Source organism: Trichoplusia ni, chromosome 1 (genome assembly GCF_003590095.1).
Source record: "Trichoplusia ni isolate ovarian cell line Hi5 chromosome 1, tn1, whole genome shotgun sequence".
In the NCBI taxonomy this organism is placed as follows: Eukaryota; Metazoa; Arthropoda; class Insecta; order Lepidoptera; family Noctuidae; genus Trichoplusia; species Trichoplusia ni.
Genome location: NC_039478.1, coordinates 17,701,844 through 17,722,552, shown reverse-complemented (window position 1 = coordinate 17,722,552; position 20,709 = coordinate 17,701,844). Strand labels below are relative to the sequence as shown.

The 20,709-nt window shown below is 34.9% G+C and overlaps 1 long non-coding RNA gene across 1 annotated transcript; it reads left to right on the top strand.

Annotated features, from left to right (window-relative positions):
- The first annotated feature begins 1,690 nt into the window (after window positions 1–1,690).
- Window positions 1,691–10,519, top strand: LOC113497657. Its single transcript, XR_003400910.1, has 3 exons — window positions 1,691–1,947; window positions 3,047–3,184; window positions 10,420–10,519. It is a non-coding gene; the product is annotated as an uncharacterized LOC113497657 (long non-coding RNA).
- The last annotated feature ends 10,190 nt before the right edge of the window (window positions 10,520–20,709 follow it).

Below are 20,709 nucleotides of genomic sequence, written 5' to 3'. Positions count from 1 at the left end.
TATTGAAGCCGTTTTAAAATTTATGAGTTTCAAGACGAAAATTGATTGAATCTGTTTTCAAATGAACGGATCACTACTGGTAGATTGACATCGAGAAATCACGGCGCTTAATATAATTTGTTGATTTGACAGGTGATTAGCATTTTTTATGTCGATGGGTGTTCGGGGAAATGCGGGTGAGTTAACCTTTTACCGTCCTTTTTTTTTTGTAAAGCCGGGTAGTCCTCATGGACTTCCTCGGGAGAGGGAACGGGTAGTGTCAGACTCTTGCTGACTAAACCTGACATCGACCTTTACTCGTCCTTTGTCACTTTACGCAAAATACAGTTATCAATTTTAATAACATTAGGTAAAGGATTACAGGTATTTTATAAAGCTATTTTTTTAAAAGAATTTAAAAATACTTTTTTAAAGGTGAGCTGACGCGTTGCATCTTTAAAGTATGAATCGCCCTCACGAAAGTAACTATGGAAATACAAAACATAATAGTATAAATACATAATGGCCAAATAAAGATTGTCTTGAAAATTTTATAAGAATATTCTATCTATCTATATATATATATAATAGAATCTTGGTGCCTCTCTTTTACAATAATTATTCGGGTATATATCATTCGGGCCTGTTTTCAGTCGTTCAACACATTTAAGTATACGAAGTGTGCTTCTAATAGTCTCTGTGTACAATAACGCAATAAGGCCCAAGCGGGTGTCGTAGCACGACCGACCTGTTTGCTGAGAGCAGGGTAGCTAACTCCTTTGGTGTAATGGATAGGCTTATGTTTTTTCTATAAAAGAGTAGCGTCAATGAAAAACATTTTGGTAGCGGTTATAGAAATGAAACATTTATGTCTCAAAAAAAAAAAAATTAAGGTAGACCACCTTCATTTAATTTAATTTGATTACAACTAATAAGTGTTCGCCTGTTTAATGTCCTCGAAGATTTGACTACTAGCAGAAATGGTTTAACAGTGGAAAAACAGGGACCTTTATTAGTATGCAGTATACCAATAAAAATCCGGTTGGAGATATATATATTTGGCCGGCTATTTCTATTTGCTCCGTTCAGACTTCAATTTCTTTTCACAAAACGAATATTCATTCGTTGAACAGAAAAGAAAACTATTTCAATTGCATTCTTGCAATCTGATCACAAACATCGCAAAGTTGAACAGTCTCAAAAACTTTGCGTACCCGTGTAACCTGAAAACGGGAAATTACGGTATCGTATCTTTTAACTTAGATTTTGCATCTTTGCCTTTTGCACCGTGGAAATATAATATATAAAAACTTTAAACTTTATTGTAAAGATTTTAACTGAAAGTATAAGGTTGTGTGCATTGTTGCCTTATTTTATTTTAGAATTCGCATAGTAGTTGTATTTCTAGCTTTGTTTGCTTGTTATTTGTTACTTTTGTTTTGAATTTAAATAAAATATTAATTTGAATCGAAATATTAGTTAGTTGTTAATGTTCATGGTTACGTGTTAAACCTGCATGCCTTCTGATTGGATTCCCTCAGTCAAATAACTTGACGGATTAAAAGATGCCGCATCTTTATCAATCTAGCCTGGCCTCTACTATGTGTTTTCTTCTATAGTTATACAAAATATAGCTATCTTTTAATCCGTCAAGTTATTTGACTGAGGGAATCCAATCAGAAGGCATGCAGGATTTCAATAAAATGCCGCGACAGCCAACAAATGCCAAAATTTAACAAGATGGTCGCGACATAATATATCTTCGCTACGTTACATAAAAAGCCGTGTCCGGTTCGTCCATTTACCAAAAGAAACAACTATAACATTGTATAGTGCAGCGAACAGGCGACCCTTTGTGGCGAGAGGATAAATCTCGCAGGATGCCAGCCGCTCCGGGGCCAGAATATGAAATATGTTGATGTAAACGGCAAACTGCTTCCGTGTTGTGTCAGTCACTGGAAAAACAATGTAACTTTGTTTTTAAAATTCTGAGGACAGAATGTTAGAGGTTAACAACTTGTTCTGAGTTGTATTGAACTGTGGCCTTTTATTTAAACTGATTTAGATGTTTTGTGATGGCAGTCGTTGTTTGTACAATCACAAATAAAATGACGATGTAAAGAACGAATGCTGTTTTAAACATTTACCTGCTCTGAGAGTTACATGTGAACATTTATATTGTTTAGCTATTGACGGGATTCTATTTTTTTGACATAATGTATTTTTTAACTGTTGGCAGAGTTTTGAATTTAAAACTGATATGAACCAAAAGTAAGTTTTGTGGAATAATTTTAAACTGTGCGAAAAAATACAGCACTAAATAAAATAGTTTGGTGTTTCCAAAGCATAGTTCAACGATAAAAAACAATACAGCCTGGTGTTAATTGCTAACGAAGTTTAGTATGAAACGGTGCCTGTACTGTAAACTCTGATGAACGGATCTTGTACGCGTGTCTCATTGTGGAAGCGAGACGGCGCGCTACACTGTGCATAGTCGCAGCTCTCTTCCACTCCAGCAATGGTTCTCAGTTACTAGATCTTGGTAGAGGCAGATGGCCGCTGTTACTGACTGTTTGCGTACATGGCCTTCCCCTCTAATGTTTGTCGTTAGTTGAAAGCACCTAGTTTTTCCGCAGTACTAATTGGTTTCAGTAAACTTGCCTTTCTAAGTATCTTTTGAATTTGATAGTTTTTGTGGGCAATTATGTCAATTAACAACGTTTAAAATGGTTTTTAATGATACGTTTCTGGTGCTTACATTGTGTTGTGTACTTTGTTACCTGTTCAACTTTGACATGACAGTCATTTACGTAATGTTTTAGTCTATTTACAATAGTTGAGTTTGTTACCTTAGTATTGGTATTGAGCATGCTAGAATAAACAAATTGTTTGTTTTCGCCGAGTGGAGTCACCACGTAGGATAAGCTTTTGTGTCATCTACGAGAGCTTGAACCGCGTCTAGGTATCACACGCACAAGGATTAAATGACTTACTGCAAGAGTCGTTAAAAAAGAAACTTTCGACAATGAATTATAAATCGTATTACAATAAAATCCATCTATTCCAGTAAAATTGTAACCAAAGAAAAAATGGCGCCGAAAATGTAATTTCAAACAGTAATCTTCAAACCATATGTAATAGCACATTGGATGGTATCGTAAGCTGGTTCAGCGTAAAACAGACGGATGCTTGGCCTCAGGCGTGTGTAAGGAACACTTTTACATACAATATAGCCTTATCTAAGTAGTTCGGAAGTGTGTATGTTTCACTAGATATAAACACTGTTGTTTAATACGTTTATGTAATACATCATTTGAGTCGGACTTCCATGTATTTTGATAATAAAAGAAAGTATTAATTTGAGAAACAATTGAGTAAGAGTAGTTTTAATTTTATTGCTTTTTGTGCTTCTTATTTTAAATGCTAAAGTACTGCAAATGGTTAAGTACGCCCTAATTATAGGTTAGAAAAAAATATGGCTGATTGATATCAAAATATTTTCTGCTATCAACTTGTTTTTGCTTATGCAATTTATTTCATGTTCTATCGATAGGCACAAGACTTTCCAATTTGAGTGTCTCTAGATAAACGTCAAAGCATAGGATAACAAAATAAAAATTCGACACGTTAAATAATGTTTGTCATAACACAAACTAGAAACTCAAAAGTTTGCCTCGTCCGCGCTATCGTCTACGTAACCCTAATTAATTTATTAGTTTATTCAGAGGGCTACCGACTGATCTAATAAACCGGTTTATCGGATAAGCTGTACTCTTGGGTTTATCGGATTACGTTCTGCTTAGCTTCTCACATGTTGCTTGTAAACAAGGTCATGGTGAAGAAGTAATGAGTTAAAGGAAACAATACTAGAGTACTAGCCTTCTTTATGGTATTACTTACCTCTTTTATCACTCTAACTTTTTATGCTATTGCATAACTTCTTTTGAAGGCCGTGAGCGTGGAGACCGAATCCAGAAATTCCGTAACGTAAAAACCCAAACACGTCCCACTCTTCCATCTATCGATAAATACCAGAACTTCTAATGACTTTTTGAAATATCACGCTTGTGCTTTAGTTCAGCAACCCGCCTTTAGGTGGAATTGATTGTATTGAAAAACTACCGTAATCAGCTGTTTGTGAGAAATTAATATCAAAGAAAAAAAATACTGCATAAATAAAATAAATATATCATTATAATTGCATAAATTTAAAAAAATGCTATGCAATAGCTTTACTGCGGCAGTCTCCGAGTGCCACACGTCTTTTTTTATTCCTTTAATTTGTAACGACACATTGCAAGTAATATACAAAAACATACTTATAGTTACTTCTATTTTAATCTTGAGATCATTTTATATCTTGAGCGGAAAAGGCAGGTTCGCTAAAGTTGATATATCTAAGAATGTTCAAAAGTCGAGTATGTGTGCTGCCAACCAATATTCCCGAACTTCCCATCAATCGAATCTAAATCACAAAACAATTTCACACGTCCATCACTGCTATAAATCAGTCAGCAAGCAGCTGAAGCGGGCCGGAAGTCCGATAGCGGCCATGTTGTCTCGCGCCGGAAGTGACGCGCCGACTGTAATGCAACCATGTGGATGTGGATATTGCAACACTTTGCTGTCTGTTAAACCGATATACCGTGATTTGTTTATTACTTTCACAATTGTGGTTCCTGCACTTTTATTTTTATACATGCTAAAAATATTCAATTTTAGTTCAATACACATATAAGGCCTGTACTGAATCGATTAAAAGGAAAAGTCACTTTTAACGTACCATTAAAACTCTGAAAATCCAAATCTATAACCTCTGTTCAACAGTCCAACTCACAAATCCAATTAAAGTTTGTCAATCACTAGTTTTCGAATGATTGGCAATTTTAAACAAAACTAACACTTCGCAACATCTGAATATACATGCACTCAAAGTAAACTCATTCAAACTTAAAATCATGTTTATTTTGAATCGAGAGAACAAAAACAGATCGATTTCGAATTCCAAACTAAAACAACTCGATACTAGTCAATTGGATGTAGTTATGCAAACTAGAACCAACCCACAACATATCAGTTTTGAGACAATCAGGTTTTGGTTTTAAAGGTGCGTTCCGTTTTGAGTATATAATGTTACTCAAACTCGGGTTGGTACCTTAAACGGCACCTTTTTTTGCTTTGTGGCTTGCTATATCGGCCAGGATTTTTTCTGAGATGATGTAATAGACCATAAACAGCTTATCTATATCTATATACTAATATATAAAGCTGAAGAGTTTGTTTGTTTGTTTGAACGCGCTTATCTCAGAAACTACTGGTCCAAATTGAAAAATTATTTTCGTTTTGAATAGACCACTCATCGAGGAAGGCTTTAGGCTATAAACCATCACGCTGCGACTAATAGGAGCAAAGATACAATGGAAATGGTGAAAAAAACAGGGCAGGTATAAATCATAACTTATATCTTCTACCCACGGGGACGAAGTCGCGGGCAACAGCTAGTCTATATATATATATAACTCAATTTCACTCAAAGTGTGGGTTGGTTCTAGTTTGCATAACTACGTCCAATTGTCGAACTATGCTCGAAAGTAGTATTTATTAAAGTTTATTGAGACATTGTATTAGAACTTTTTCGATCTCATTGTACTCGGCTGAGTCGTACATAATGGATGGCAATTTTAAACTTCGAATTGGTTCCGGGAAGGAAAAGGCAAGCTTGAACTTAGGTACTGATTGCATATGTTTTCGATTACAGCAGCGAAATAAGCAAGTTTCTCATCGATCGTTAATTAATAGCATCTTGGTAGAATAGAAGAAAAAATAAAACCGGTCAGCTGCGAGTCGGACTCACGACACAAAAGTGTTCCGTACAATAAGGTTAAAGAGAAAACAAATCGGTTGGGTAACAAAGCACCAACAGATTTATGTTTCGATTTATACTTCTAAATCTCGATGTTTATTTCTTGTACTTGTTTCTTAAAGAGGTAGAGAAATACATAATCTGTGACAATTCAAACTGTCAAGCTGCCACGGTTAATGACAGTGTGGTGACGAACGGTCAGAAAGACAGACAGATAGACAGACGGACGGATAGCGGTCCCTCAGTTACAGAATTCCATTCAGTGATTAATTTCATTTGTGTACGGAACCGTAAAAAGGAACTTGCATACTGCTCTAGTGTTTTTGTCTCTCTCTACTTTTTTATTGAATGCATATTTGTTATGTGTTCTTGTAATTACATTCATTTTCTTAGACGACCTAATTCTGAATAATTCTAAAGTTATGACTTTCGTCTTCCAACTTACTTTTTTTTGCCATTGAAGTAGCTAGATAGCGAATTAATTTATTCTTATTAATTTGCTGCCAATCGGATTCTATTCCTTTTCAATCGATTTCGATGGTCGTAGCAAACAGAATCTGATTCTTTAGAAAACTTAATTGTATTCATTTTAACTGATTGGGCTTTTTAAATAAGCTTATTTTCCAGAGTTTAGTGTTATAGAGTTAGTAGAATAGAGTAAATTAAATGAATTCTACTTTTTATTCCATTTTTTAAGCAAAAAATTATACCGTACAACAAATATAAAGAAAGCTAAGCTTCGGTCTTACAACTAATATTAATAAAAAACATTTTCGCTTCAATATTTTCTAATCGAACAAGCCTGGTTTTTGTCTGATCTCCCACAAATTTGACAGGATTCGATATTTTAAGGTTATTTTGTCTGAGCCTGAAAAGACTGTTATTTGCTTTCGTTATAAATAAGTAAGCTTTGGTACAAATGAGATTTCTTTGGACGTCGGTCACTAAGATATAACTTAATGTATTGTAATCCTTGTGAATGGTAATTCTTTTGTGAGCCTGTGATCTGGAAACTTCAGCCCAATGGAGTTACATAAAGGAATTACATTTTGGTAACTGGATTTTCAAAACAGTCAGCATGTGAGATGTACCTACATTATGAAAAATGAAAATGTTTACTGTAAGAAAACATTTTACATTTTTGGTTAGGGTCCTAGATCCTATAAAATTAAATCCTGTATTGTAGGACCTGACCAAGCATGATCTTAACAAACAACATTATGTGTGTTTGGCAGTGTTAGAAATCGATGACTGATATTCTGTGAAATAATCTTTGTCTTTAATTTTATCCCGGTATCAAATTTAAAAGAAAAGTTTTCAGTTGCTTCCATATTGTTGTTTTAAATATTTTCTATGTCAAGTTACGATCAAATAACAAACCATTTTGAAGTATTACCACGTGGTCCAACGTCCCGTAAAACATTTAGTAAAGTGAACGTGACCCATTACAAAGCGTCGACTTTTAATTATTATTCGGAGCGTAATTAAAATTTCATATTTACCGAGATGTAGCTTGCTTGGAATGTGAAATTATGTAGGCCCACGTTTATTTACAGCGGTGAAATTGTAACGAGGTTATATTTTTAGTACGTTAAATTTGTGTTAATTAGGTGTGATACTGCTACCTAAATATGATTACGTAAATTAAAATCCTGTTTATACAGTAAGTAATTTTTATAGTCAGTGTGTCGTGACCTCGCCGCCGTGTGATCTCTTGATGGTTGGTTCCGAAACTAGTCGTGCGATCCCGATAAATACATGTGAGCAACAATCAATGTTAATTATGAATAAAAAATAAAAAAATGGCCTGGTTGTCTCTTGGCATCTACGTTGGAACTTAATTTAAAAAAGGTCAAATATACAACTATAACTGAGCTCTTTATGTAGAGCCAGTTAGAGGTTTAGCATTGACCATGCACCCTTTACCCTTTTATCTTCAAATACAACTCAAACATTCTAGAAGTCATCGTATCTATCACAACCTACACTGACCGCAAAGACTGGATGTTCCCGAATGATTGATTCACTCCGCAATACCCTATATACAGGCTGGTCAGCTTTTTTCGTTTTGAGAACCGATCGCAGCTTCTAAAATAGATTAACAAAAGTTGTTCAGCCGCCGATCGGTTATTGGTCGAGTTTGATAATCCTTTTTGTGTAAATTCGGGTCCACGGCCTTTATTGTTTGCAAGGCTCTTTCAGCCCTCTGATTTTTATTTGATAATCTGGGCAAAAACTTTTGGGTAACATAAATATTATATTTCGGCTTTGTTTGGATTAATGACAGTATACAGAGCGAATTATTTATAAGTCAGCGGATCAATTATTTATATACGAGAGAGGTATAAAATATTGTTGTTTTTCTGCGACACATTTATTTTACCTTCATTTTGTCTTTTTTCTGTTTATTTTTGGTCTGTTTATACTTCTATAATATGCTATATGCGTTCCAAATGTCCAAATTTTTTTATAAAACTCATAGGTCGTCGCTGGTTTCTGGACCGTTAGGTATTGGAGACGGGTGGTACCTCGTTACAAAAGGCCTAACGGAAAAGTTTAAGTTGGTAAGTTCACGTAACAAATTTAATTGAATTAAAAACTAGTATCCTTTGTCTCTCCCAAGCCTCTTTTGATTTAAAATTATTTTACAGCGGCATGATTATTGGTCGACTGAACCAATTATACGATGCACAAGCATGAAATGAAATGAAACGATTAAATTGAATTGTTCAATGATAATACGAACTTTTCTTACATAGTCACGTACCGTTTTATTGAGTTAAATCGATTATCTGTTAGGGGCGTTTATCGCTGTAGTCATTCTCTTGTTTTATAAATATGGGCTTTTGTAGGTACTTTGTTTTTTTTTCTGTCTGTATAAAAATAAATACGTGAGTTTAGGTTTTGTGAAACCCTCCACTAGACTCGGATTTTTTAGTAATAATATTTTTTTTAGTAAAGTCGTTTTTTTTTAAATTAAATTCTGTCATTTATTTTATAATGTTTCCAATATTTTTGGGATTGGATGATAATGCACTCATTATCAGGCGTATGAATTTATTCAATTGTGTGCGAACTGTGAACCCATATAAAAAAGTGAATCCACATAACATGGTACTTTTTGTTAGAGTATTGTCGGTTGGGAATTAATGAAAAAGTGAGTGCGTATGGAGATACCATAAACTGTTTTTGCAGGCCTAAAAAAAGCGCTTAAGAAACGTTAAAATGACGAAATCACAGGTGTGCAGCAAAAACTGTTAAAATGCGCAGATTTTATCCGATATTTTCTATAAAATATCGTCAAATACGTTTCAAATGTCTGACACAAAAGCAGCAATGAATATCTTCCTCAGAAGTCAAGTGCTTCTATAGTATCCCTTCTACATCTAAAGTAAGTTGAAAAGGGTCATAACATAAACGCCAGAGAGAGCGATTAACTCAATAGCGAAGGAAAAGCGACGACTGGTTTCCAGATAATTAAAGATTAACTTGATTATACGCGTCGGTGCGGGATATGTACCCGAGCGGGCTTTGTAAGGCGATACCAAACCCAATCACGTGATGAGTTCTCGTAATTGAATCAATGAGTTATACAAACTTTTTGACGTATAAATTTGGTGAATTTTGTATGTTTTATGTCGTAACTTACTTGCTACGGTGATAACTTGGCACCACACAAGACAGATTACAGCTCGTTAAAGCATTGTGGTTATTGAAACGAGATGGTGCTATGCACCGTGTGGTAAACCGTCTCGCTTTCGAGCTGTAATCTGTCTTGTCTTAGCCATAGTGTAAGTAAAAAAGAGCTTTTCATTCTTTTTTTATTTTTTTCATTTTCTTTTAAAAACGACTTCGGCACTCTGGAATTAATCCTTGTGTGGTCGGGGGATCGCACATGCAACACGTTACGCACATTGGATTTGGTGTGGTGACTTACACCACTCGGCTATTCGTTCTTTGTGGATTTGCGAAACGTTTTGAATTGTTCCTTGCTTTGTCAAAGCGAAAACGCTTCCATGTCTTTGCATGCCTCTCTGTACGTTCTCAGTCAAAACAAGAGGCAGGAGAGTTTCTCCTAAAATAAAAAAAAAAAAATGTATTTCGTAACTTATCCGTTTTGCACAACAGCTAGCTGCTTTACATGCCTGGATAAATGTTGTCACTTTAGTATTACCATTTCATCTCGTGTTGCGAAACTAGTATTTTGTTCTCACAACGAATGTTGTTACTCGAAATGTTTTGTTAACTAGCGAAAACGTTGACAAACGAATAGTTAAGGTTGTTCAAATAGTTTTACTTAGTCTAGCGTCTTTATGTTGAAGTAGCTAGAATAAATAGAGACTGGATTAATTAGTAGTCTTATTGAATAGTGTTTGAGATCTAGTAGTCATTGCAAGAAACGAACGTAAGTTGTGAAAAGCGAGAGAATGGATGATATTTTTTTTCTGTGTTATTTCTTACAATTTCTCAATATTCTTCTTATACAACTTAGTCTGTTAAATACAACATCTATATTTTGGAAATACCTATCTTTTTTCAGATACCGCTATTGAAGAAATTTGCAATTACAATTTCAGGAGCTGCGGAATATAATTCACCATGAGATGAATTTCAACGAACTGAAAAGTAACGAAATATAATATAATATAATAATATAATATATCCTGGGACAACTCACACACGGTTATCTGATCCCAAGCTAAGCAGAGCTTGTGTTATGGTAACCAGACAACTGATAAACTTACTTATATATTTCTAAATATATACATATTATAGATAAATTACACCCAGACACAGAACAAAAGATCGTGCTCATCACACAACATTTGTCCTGGGCGGGAATCGAACCCACGACCTCCGGTATAGCAGTCAGGGTCACTAACCACAAGACCAACAGGCCAGTCATATAGTTAATATTTACTCGATACTTACTCTCGATACTCGATACAGCTCTAGCACACACTGAGCTGTATCGAGCAAATGCTATAGATTAACTAACGAGCCACCAGAGGGTTCCTAATGATTCTCTTCATGGCAGCCCCACAATCACTGACCTAATTAATAACGGCGTTTTCTGCATAAATTCACTCTCGTGCTGTGCAAAGTGCCCTATAATTTTGTGATGGGTGATATTTGGTATTTTTAAGTTTAATCAGCATGCATTTGGTTTTGATTTTGTTATATTTGATTTAAAGAAAAAATAAAGCCCCACTCAGATATTTTATATAATTCAGCCTTAATACAAAACCAAATAAATTGAAACCCCTCCATTTGGGAGCTATGGTGCCATAGACAGATAGGTAGACATGTAAAACCTCCTTCTTTGCGTCGGAGGTTAGAAACTGAAAGAAGTGATCTGAAAGGAATATTAAATTAGGATAAATGCTTTTAACATAATAATAAAGAAATAAAAATTGGGCATATATGTAATTATAACTATATTGCCCAATATTCGCGCCCGAACAGTGTTTTATCCGACTGCTGTTCTTGTACCTTCTGTACGTTATTTTACCTGTTTCATATTCGCACGTACTGTCAAAATTATTTAGATACAAACGAACTACAAACTAGGAATGTAACATGTTGAAACGAAAGCTTTGTTGTGAGTTAGAAGTCATTTTGTTTGTGTATGTTTCGTTTTCTTGATGAATGTTCAGCTAAGATATTTTGCTTTGAAATTAACCTATACGGGACTAGGATGAATTGTGTATGTTTGCGACCTTAATTTGAATGTTTTCTATAAAATGAGCAAGCGGACAGCTAAACTAGAAGTTTGTAGCAAATTACTAACTCGTAGCAAATCGGCAATAAGTACAAAAGTTGAAAATTGATATTATTTAATATTTTATAACAATAAGCAAACTGGGCTAAACTTTCGTAGAAAAGCAGTCAATTGAACTAAGTTGAATCGCGTAGCACATTACTAATTCGTAGTAAATCGGATATTTGAATCAAGTTGAAAATCGTAGCAAACCGAACACCTAGCATACTGGGCACATAAGTGTTTCGGCATAGTGCTACCGTTTATAAATAGCTATCTTTGTAGACCGTAGTAAATAAAACGAAACCATAAATTTTGTCAATTTAAATGAACATCAAAAACAAGTCATGTAATAAAATGCGAAACCAAGTTAACCCAATCCTCGGGCGGATGTATTTCGTATTTCGTAAATCTGGTGTTTTATTAAGCCGTGAAAACAGTTAATTTTGTCGTTGATTTGACCTACATATCAAAAAGGTTTTTAATTAATACGTACCTATCTGACCAATCGAGACTAATGAATATGTAAATTTTATTTCGAACCGACATATTTGTCATCAATACCAATTTCAGGGCTATTAAAATATACGAGATTGAATTTTCGGTTTGATTTCTTCATGTACTACATAAATTATTTACAAGTTATTTATAATAATTAAAAGTTGGAATTGGATGATGTGGTGCAACTTGAGTAAGGGAAGACCATGTCTGGCAGTGGACGTTAATAGGCTGAATTGATAAAAAGTTGGAACATCCTACTTTTATTATTAGTCTAACTTGTCTTATTTTTTTTTAATGATGACTCTTAAATCATCTAATTTATAAACATTCTTAATCTCGATTAACTTTCTCAAATTATGGCAACAGAACCTGTGCAACTTTTAACTATCAAGCTATCATGGTTCAGGAGAAAAAGATTGGTGATGGACAGGCAGACAGCGGAGCATTGAAAATAGGTTTCCATTTTTACCCATTGGATGCGGAACCATGCAAAATACGTATTTGCTCATCTCGAGTTTCCCTTTCGATCACTTGTCTTTATTTTGCAGTTGCATTGAAACCTAACCCCCCAACGCTGTGGGCACTACTCGGCAAGTTACGTTGTAAACAACGCCCGCTCGGAGGGTTTAACGTGTCACTATTGTTTGATCTTCCAAATTGATCGACTTGCACTTCCATTTAACTCCTCGGTCTTACATACTACAAGTGACAACAGACATACTATTATTTGAGCCTATTTATAGAGTTAAGGTAATTGAATTTACGTGTTTTGACATTTAGGTAGCCTACTTGCAACAGTAGAATAAATTTATAATTATCACAAGCTTTTATTAAGATATGAATAGGTATATATTGCGGACACCTAGACTACTTAACCAATTTTAATCAAATTTGCTCACCGTGTGCAGTTTGATCCAACTCGAAAGTTAGGATGGTCAATATATTTATAATTGTAAATTTTTTGACAGCCAGAAGTTATTTCAAAATAATATCTATACTAATATATAAATCTGAAGAGTTTTTTTGTTTGTTTGAACGCGCTAATCTCAGGAACTACTGGTTCGAATTGAAAAAATATTTTTGTGTTGAATAGACCATTCACCGATTAAGATTTTAGGCTATATACCATCACTCTGCGACTAATGGGAGCGAAGATACAATAAAAAATTTGGAAAAAAACAGGGCGGGTAAAAATCATAAGTTATATCTTTAACCATGCGGACGAAGTCGCGGGCAACAGCTAGTTTGTATTATAAGTTCAATCTAATATTTTTATACCACGCGGACGAAGTCGCAAGTAACAGCTAGTACTATAAAAATCAAAGGTCCACACCGAACAGCTTACCTTTTAAAAGTATTTGATAGCAGGCATTACCGCCATGTTCTCAGTAAAAAGCTTCCTCGTTCCAGGTATACTTGACATTACGTACGATCCCCAGGAGGCCCCTCAGATCTTGTGATATGCTGTCAAGTTTGTTAACTTCAACATTTGCATTCCCGAAGTGGCTTTTATTAATGACATGTAATTAGCGTCTCGGAAAACACACTTGTGTTTGTGTTAACTTGGCACACTAATTTTTTTTTATAAAATTTATACAAAAAATTTCAAAAAAAATTTCATTTTAAATTGCTGAAGAATTATTTAAATTCAAATCCACTGTGCTTGAAAAAAAGAAATTAGTAGAATTAATTATTTAATTAAAATATAAAAGTTGATGGCGCTTAAGAAAAAACACTAATACTTTATTAGTATTGTTCTAATATTATTCGTAGATGTGTTATGAATTATCTAAACAACACCATCATTGTTTTATTAAGTTCGGTAAAATCAGACGTGATACACAAAGGTTTGCATGCCTATACTCCGAGTGTTCTTGATACATTCAGGCTCAGAGTTCAGCTTAAACTGGTCGATACCTCAAACCATTAAAATGCTTACATATATAATGTATCTTTGATTTCTCGTTTTATTAACAGTTTTGTTGTCACAATTGTTCATAAACCCCATTGTAACATGAAACTCAATACATCGTTTTCCCCGAACTTATTGGCTTGACATGTATTCGATTGACTGCCTCATATTTATTTGAGTACCGAGAAACTTCCGCTGTTTTCATCTTCTATTTCACAATAATAGTGTTTTTATGTTCAACAAGCAATAAGGGATGAAAGTGATCACAATAGATATCAAACAATTTTATTGTCCCTTTATGAATGGTAACTACATTTATTTATTTGTAATAGCCTTAAATTTATTGCTAGGAATACATGGTATGGAGCAAACCGGCACACCTGAGAATATATCAAGGGTTTATTATAACTACCAGCATCCAACAGCTCCTCAGACATCTGGTTGTACATTAACCATACGAAAAGAGCAACCCAATTAGCTTTTAACGAAAGTTAAGCCTCAGTAATTACGATTACTATTCATACCAGCTTTCAGAGTCAAAATTTAAATAAACTAATTTTAATATTGGTTCGCACATAGTTAATATCCCTATTTTTGTGACACGCAACTTTATTGCGATGTATTTTTACAAGACAAGGACGCTGTCAAAAATGTTATTTTCGAAAAGAAAATCGTTGACTGTGACAGGTTTATGTCATACGTATAATTTGTATATTACAAGTTTCATAACGTTTCAGCCAGTCTGTTAATTCAACAGCCAATCTGGCAACATTGGCATTAAAAAGTTTACGCATAACTTCAAGGGGTTTACAAGTTCTTAAGCCTTACTACCATATTCATGATTTAAGGAAGCGAAATTTCTCGAGAATCTTCACAATTAATAATAAAATCGTTAGCCGCCATATCCCGAAGGTCCTCGTTACGAATCAGGGCTGATGGTAATGTTTCCAAACGTCAAATCACGCTTCGTAAAAAGGGCTTGACGTCAGTAATACGGGCGGGTGATTAAAATGTAACTTTATATCAGAACGTCACTAGAGATTGCAAACACTGGCATCCGAGTTTACCGGGAACAGGTCTTGCTAATGAGCAGTAGCGTGTTAAGAATTAATTAATACCTACTACTACAATCGTACTACACAATGGGCTAGATAATATTATTTTTTCGAGAATTTGGAATTCTAATGTTATCTATTTACGATTTTCTGAAATGCCACCGTGTTTTTATATTATACTTTCAAACTAATAATACAAAAAAGAATAAATACGAAAACAACAAGGACAACTACAAAAAAACGAACATTGTCAAGTCATAATTTATGTGCAAAACTACCAAAAATTATTTCAATATGAACATACCCAGGCTTTTATACTTAAATTTATTTTCTTAAATCCGCTTTAACGCGCTACTATGTCCTCATCCGAACAAGCAAGGAGCGGCAGCCATATTTGAGTAGCGCTAATTGAGGCTCGCAGCTACTGAGCAAACATCACGACACAACGACTCGAGCCGGCGAATTTCACTAATAGACATCACGTACTGAGATGAAAGCTTTCAAAGTATCCAGGACTTACTTCAGCAATCCGACAGACGACAGCCTTTAATGAAAGCTTAGTTAATGTCCATTATAGTGAAGTAATTGACGTTAAGTAGGATTGATTAGTCATAAAAGTGTTTATTTTTAGAACTTTGCGAAGTCACTGACCGACCGACAAATGCATGCAGTGTTCTGAAAAGTTGCAAAATATCCTGGAGGTTGATAGCTTTGCAAAAAGTCTTATGCAATGACTGTTGACCGAGTTCCCTGTATGGTAATGATTTATGTAAAAACTAAAGTACTAAATGTTAGAAATAATTTGGAAGTTGCTTTACAGAGGCAGAATTGATTTGAAAATTTTATAATATATTTACAAAATAAAACTATAGCTTAAATATTTTCTATTTAATCAAATTAAAATTCTTAAAAACAAAAACCACATTATCGAATTGCCTAATTAAAATATGTGGGCATGTGTCGTATAGCTGAGTACAAAATACTAGTAAGATAAATAGCCTAGAACTAAAACACAATTCGCTGAACAATCAAAAGCAATCGGCTTGGAAATGAGATTCCCAAACAAATTGTTTGGTTTTCTAGTCTACACAATACAGGTATTTACTTAAGATTATTCTTAGAAAGTCGTATGACGTCTTTAATTCCCAAGCGGTATTACATTACATTGTTTATTTAATCTATATCTTTTGTGTCAATAATATCAATCTATCAATAGACCTGGGTTTTATAAATAGGTTTCCTGTGGGCGTCCTTATGTTAAATAATGTACCTATTAATAAGTAATATGATTTTTTTTTTCTCTAGCCCACTGTGTCCCACTGCTGGGCAAAGGCCTCCCCCAAATCCTTCCACGACTCTCTATTCTGGGCCGCATGGAACCAGCCTGCGCGGTAAGCGTTAAGGTCGTCTCGCCACCGCTTCCTAGGTCGCCCACGACGACGCCGTCCATCCGTTGGCTCCCATAGTGTGGTGACTTTGGCCCAACGATTGCTTTCCATGCGGCTAACATGACCCGCCCAATCCCATTTTAGCCTGGCAGCCTTTTTGCCGACGTCTATAATCCCAGTTTTGGAACGCAGCGTGGTGTTCGGAATTCGGTCTTGTAACCTAACACCAAGAATGCTGCGTTCCATAGCTCTTATAAGTAATATGATAGGTACATAATAAAGATAAAAAGCTCAGATACCATTAAAAAGTATTCTTAATACAAAATTACGATTAGAATCCAATTTATATACAAAAAAGCAAAAAAGGATACCGAAACAAAAAGAATATAGAAATATCAAAGTGCAAAAAAAAATGTACAGAAAATAAATTTATTTGAACCGAGTCGATTAATCTTCTAATACGATTTTTTCAATAGAGTTCAGCCTAGAAGTTGTGATTTCTGCCTGTTTGGGATGACGGTTTTTCTAAATACGCTTGCGGTCTTGCCTTCGCATACTATTGTTGCACATTTAAAATGCACAATTTCGTCTTGCAATGTCATCTATCTACAACCACTGTTTAACTTTACCCATTAGTCTCGAGACCCGCAATTTTATGTTCATAACTAGAGAATATAATTCCCAATTCCAAATTCATTCCATTTGATATTATCACTACAATCTCGAGAATGTTTATCTTGAAATGGAATGTGTTAATACGGAATACACAAATTCATCTTCACTTCCTCTATTTAGTTTGAGTAGTTCTATGAAACTAAGCGACGCTCGAGGGCGTTACGGATACAGACAACGGAAATAATCCTAAAGCTACGAACACAATGATAATTGGAACAAATGTCCGAAACAAACTCAATGATCCTTCTTTAGACAAATGTCGTATCTGTTTTAATGGAGAACGGTGCTGGTTGCACATTTGTTAAACTTTTTTCCCGAATATATAAAATTCTAAGTTTTTTATGTGACATGATATTTTCAAAATTATAAGTCATTACTTAGAGTTAATGATTCCAGATTTTTTTATTGCATTAGTGGACATCTCATGGACATCCTTCGCCCTGCGGAAGGCGAAGGCGTGTGCCCGACTCCTACCGGCTAAAACCACTGGAATGCTTCCCGCTTCCTTTAGTCGGGGCCAAGCGGGGACGCTTTCGCAGTCTACCGCGAACCCGGACATGGAAGCTTCTAAAAGAGCTGCATCCTTGTTGGGAGGAAGAGCAGTGTCTTCCTCATTGCTTTTAAGAGGCGCGCTGAAGCATCGCGCGCGCCGTCCTTGCCTAGGTACAGTACAGCAGTCTTCCCCAAGACTACTGTCCGAGGCTAACCATGGTGGCTGGAAGAGGGCAAATTGTGCCCTTCTTCTGCCCCTTGCTCGTCGTGCGCGTAGAGGATGGTCACTTCTCTCCCGTGTTCTCTCTGCGCTCTCTTTGAGCGCCATCACTTCTTCGCAAAAATCCATGACGGCGCTCCAAGATTCTTCGCTCGAACTCATAGAGGCAACTACGGCTGAGAGCGACATATCCTGACCAATGGTAACAGCAAGTGCCCGACGCTGCTCAGCCCAAGCCGGACATTGCTCGATAGTGTGCTGCGCCGTGTCCTCGCTGCTGCTGCAGTGGTGACAATCGGGGGTATTAGTACCAGTCCTATAGCAACTGATTCTCGGTGACTGAAAGGAAGATCAATACATATTGTGTTGATAAAAACAACAAGCGTTTATGTACTTGGTCGTCGATGGATCCTGTTATGTATGTCGTAGTGTATACATAGCTTAAGCTGTGCGTGCCATACATATAAAGCAATTGTTTATTTTGTTTTGAGTTGTCAGCTGATCGTTTGAGAATAGGATATCAGCCAAATTTTGATGTTTATACGCGTACTTAAATTAGCACCGGGTATTTTTAAATATTATATTTTACTGACGTATGTCTTCTGAATTCTGGCGGTTATTTTTTATATTAAACCAGGGACATGTTTTGAATCTCGCCTTGAAATGAAAAAAAAGCAATGTTTTTTTTATAGTTAATTAAAGTTTCCGACTTATGAAGTTTTTAGTTTTTTAGTTTTAAGGCCGACTCACGGATATAAAAGAAATATAACCATTTTCTATTAAAGAGAAAACGTTAAACGACTGTTTGCAAAAATGATTTATTTAATTGCTAAATGGCCGAAAATAATTTCGTAAATGTTTCTTATATTTGTAGGAAACAGGTATCGTAAATAGCAATATATTTCGTTCTCTTTGAAGTGACGTACAGCAATAATGTTAGATTTATGAGCAACTAATATTACGTACAAGTATTTGATGTTGTAAGTATAGTAATCATAATATTTTCTTTTATTACAATACGGATTTTCTATTTCTATTCTATTCTATTATTCTGTCTTGTGAGATGACGGCCGATAGGAAGGTATGGAAGAAGATGACATGTTGCTCCGACCCCAAATAAAATAATTGGGATAAGGGCAGGGGAATGATGATGATGAATTTCTATTAACGTATCTTTATAACAAATTATTTTACATAGCTACTTAGTAAGGTTTTGTATAGGAGTAGTAAAAGCTGTGGGCTCCTATTGCCTCGTCTTTAAAATAATATGGCCTTTTGATCTTGTAGTTAATGACACTGACATCTATACCGGAGGTTGTGGTTTCGATCCCCACCCAGGACTAACGTTTGTGTAATGAGCACGTTCATTTCTTCTGTGTCTGGTTGCTTTTTATCTATTTTATCTACGTATTTTATCTGTTGTCTATTAGTCATGATACAAGCTTTGTTTATTTTGAGACTAGATGGCGTTGTGTAAAAGAAAAACAAATTGCAGGTGTGGAAGAGATGCCGCTCTACGCTGTGTATTGCGCTGTCACGCTTCCACCAACATGATAATATTACTTTTAGACGTGTAAGTTGGACCCTGAGAGCTCCAAATACGAAAAGTTTTGCTTTGATCATCGTAAAAGGACAAAGAACTGATATAAACAATAAAAACATATATGGAAATACGGCTTCATATAGCAATCATCTTTTTTAGGATTTTTTTAATGTTGTGGTGATATTATAGCTGTAGCTTCGATATTGTGGTTTCTGAGCATCTTATTTATCCATACGCAAAGCATTTAACAAAAAGTAGTTCATTTTAACAATAATTTAATGTTATTTCAGTTTTTTGTTTGCTGATTTATTCTTTTGAAACCCGAGTATTAATGAGTTCCTGCTGTGATATCCTGTAAAAAGGTTGATATCCAAAGAATGGTTATCACTTTAAATAATGATCTTTAAGTGATAGAAAAATAGAATAGCACTTTGTAAATCCCATTCGCTAATTGACTTTTGTTGCTGGCTGTACACAATATTTCAGATAACGTTTTCCGTGGCCAGCGAATACAGATTTACATAAATTCAATATTCGATCAAATACCTGCTAATCGTTTTAATGCTGAAGAGATTGAAAGTTTACTTGATGCAGTTAACGTAATAAGTAACAGCTATTACTATGCTAAACACTTTGTGGAAGATCAGATTAAAATTATGAAGAAAATGTTCTAAAATTGGATTCAGGTATTTTTGGATCCGAGGCGTTGGAAACTTCATTATTTACGGCTCAAGGCATCGCTCATTTAGATTATTTTAGACCTGTTCTTATCAGATCTGTCTTGATACCCTGATTGGCTGTGGCTGCCAAATTAGAGTAAGATAAATCCCATGTTCTAGGGTGATTTTAAATCCTTTTTTAAACAAACTTTATAAAAATCTTTTGTTGGTTTGGTAACTAATCGCACTTCTTTCTTGTTTCAAAATTAGCAGATACAATAAACTGTCAAGTCTTAATAATTCTAATTCTACAATGTATTTTATTTTATATTTTTTTTGACATGAACCATCGAATATACTTAAATATAATGTTCGCAATAATTAAATGGATCGTCAACTCCACTAGTTTACAGCTTCAATAACATAGTAAGGATGTCGCCTCGTTTAAATAAAAATACAAATTTGTAACATTAACATCTGCAGTTAAGTGCTACTCGTAAATGAGGCGAGTCTTTTAACTGTCAGACTCCGCAGATAACTTTATATAATATGTAGCAATGTGCATTATACATTAGCATAGTATTATTTGTTTTTGTATATATATATATTGTTTTGGTGCTTTATCTTCTTCTTCTTCTCTCTAATATATAAAATTCCCGTG